A 2,909-nucleotide genomic window follows, 5' to 3' on the forward strand; every position below is an offset into this window, starting at 1 on the left:
CGTAGGAACAGCATCAGGCAGGAGCTGAGTCGTCTCCCTGACTGGGGGGCGATCAAGAAAAAAAGAAATTACTATGCACAGTGGATTGTGGGATTATGTTGCTGGCAGCTGGTGAGTTGCGGAGCTGGAAGAGAAACCCAGGCAGGCTGGCTCCATGAGCTGTGAGCTCAACCACAAGGTTATGCTGCCTCTCAGGAAAATCCTCTGTTAATGGACATATGGATGTTCTGGCTTTCCAGCATTGGCAAGACTTCTTTCTGTCCCTAAGAATAGGGACAACACCTCTGTATCTATCTGTCTACCTCTCTTGTTCAATGCTGTATCTCCAGTTTCTGACAGACAATGGTTGTCAAGGAAAGCTGCTGAGAGAAGTCTCTCTCCTATGGCTACAGTGCCCTGTGATTGCTTCTATCATTTTATAAACTTACCTTCCTGTGTTATATGAGGTGGGGCTACTTTTGTTTCAGACATTTCTTTTTTGTTGTTTTGATTGTTTGTTTTCTTTTCTCTAAGACATTTCTTTAAGCATTTCTGGGAGTTCCTGAAATGAACCTGAGTTGCAGGGGTGCATTTGTACCCCCCAATCATTTTAGTGATATCATTGAGGTCCTTTGGCCAAAGATCACTGGACATACAAGAGTTGATCAAGCTCAATTTATTACTTGTTACCATGAGGGAAGCCACATACCATGGAGAATAGAGAGGCATCTCAAGAATAGCATGTTATGGGAGGCCCTCATAGCTCAGTGGGTAGGGAGCCAGCCACATACACTGAGGAAGGCAGGTTCGAACTTGGCCCGCGCCAGCTAAACAACAATGAGAATCTCAACAACAACAACAAAAAAAATAGCTGGGCATTGTGGTGGGCGCTTGTAGTCCCAGCTACTTGGGAGGCTGACGTAAGAGAATCACTTAAGCCCATGAGTTTCAGGTTGCTGTGAGCTGTGATGCCATGGCACTCTACCGAGGGTAACGTAGGGAGACTCTGTCTCAGAAAAAGAAAGAAAGAAAGAAAGAAAGAACGAAAGAAAGAAAGAAAGAAAGAAAGAAAGAGAAAGAAAGAAAGAAAGAATAGCGTGTTACTAAAGACTTATTTATTCTAAGATTTGGGCTTTGGTTAGGTGACTTGGAGGGAAGTCAAAGGAAGCTGGGGTTTGCTCTAAGCGGGGTGTTATCAGAAGGTGGGAGCAATTCTGTGATCAGGTATTTCAATAAATCAAATCTAGAGGGAGAGCAGAGTAGAGTGCAGCAAAAGTGCTAGTTAGGAAAGAAGTCACAGTCACTCAGTTTAGCTGTGAGAGGAACGTTGGGTCCTTTCTGTGATTTGGATAGTATTTGCATTTTGTCTGGGTTCAGGCATTACAGAGTGGTCTTTCTTTCGTCTTGGTCCAACATAGTCAGAGAGTTGTCTTGTCTGATAATGGTGTCCTGTGGAATTGTTTATGTTCATCAGAACACTAAGACCCAGTTTGGAGTTGCGACTAGTGCCAGGCCAGCTCCTAGCAACACCAAGATTTAGTTGACAGAATGAGTACAGCTTCTGGATGTTGGAAGATGCTTTTCTCTTTTTCATATCAGTATTTTACTAGGAGGGCAGGTGCAGGGGACTATCTCAAGTGCATCTCAAATAGGCTCTTGACTCCATCCCACAGATGTTTCTGCATCCAAGCCCTCGTTCTCTTGTCCTCACTGCATTTCTTTGCCTCCATCTACCCAACTCCCGGTGTATTACTGGGTCTATTTCAAGTCTTACTTCTTCCTTGAAGCCGTCTCTCATCACTCCACCCCCAGCAAATTTTGCACTGCTCTGTTCTCAGTGCCTTTTTATTTACTCTGCTTCTTTGAAACTTCCTGGTTATAACAAGATTGTCTGGTTTACTGCCATATCTTATATACAATCTAGTCATGTGTAGTAGTGTGTACATGGTCAGTCACCATAGTGGTTCAAGTGGGAACCACTATAGGGTTTTAGAACTTATGACAAGGGGTGTGTCCCCTTGTCAAGGGGTATGTGTCCTTGTAACTACCAGAAGGCTCTATAGGTCAGTGGCCTGGTGAGGTAATCTGCCTCCAAACTGTGCCAAGTAGTCATTTGAAGCTGAACCAGCCCAGAGGATGGGCCTATGGGCTGCACTGCAATTGTTGGCATGGGGCTTTCTGAACTAGCCCGGTCAAACAGCCCCTGGAGCTGTCTCTAATTGTTCTTGGTTAGAGTCATTTACAATAGCTTCTTCAATGGCTCCATTCATAGTCCTGCCATCCGAACCAAGAACCCTTTCTGCTAATCACTTGGAAAATAGATGAAGGGGATCATAAATCAATATGATCTTTGCTCTCGTTTCTAAACTGGGGTCTTCTCAGATACAGTCTTGACTGGTTCTTTCCCAGGCCTAGACGGACATAGATAATGGGCTTGCAGCTTTGTCCTTAAGGGATCCATGGGGCACCAGTAAAATGAAAGCCTCTGAAGAATTATTAGGTCATCTGGTTCCAAAGCATTCCAGGCTGATTAAGGGCCTGGAAGAGTCTTTTTCCTAGTCCTTTCTGCTACCCTTTCTGTGCCTTTCCCCTTCAGGTCACTCAGAGGCTGGTTAATGATGGATGGAAAAAGGCAAGGTGATAGTGCACATGGATCTTTTCTTCTAATACTATTCAGGCATAATTCACTTTACATTATACATGCTCTTGAATACATGCATTAATAAAACTCTATTTGCTCGAATAGAGATGCTACCATTATTGTGGATTAGAATAGCATTTTTTGAGCATCTATGAAGATACTATATACCAAGTTAGATCAATGCAGTTTGGTATGCAGTATCACCTTAGCCTTCCCAAGGATGCTACAATCATCCTTGTTTTATAGGTAAGGAAACTGAGGCAGAGTTATTCTCAGAAAAAGAAGAAGA

Source organism: Otolemur garnettii, unplaced genomic scaffold, assembly GCF_000181295.1.
Source record: "Otolemur garnettii isolate 467f Iridium unplaced genomic scaffold, OtoGar3 scaffold00110, whole genome shotgun sequence".
Classification (NCBI taxonomy): Eukaryota; Metazoa; Chordata; class Mammalia; order Primates; family Galagidae; genus Otolemur; species Otolemur garnettii.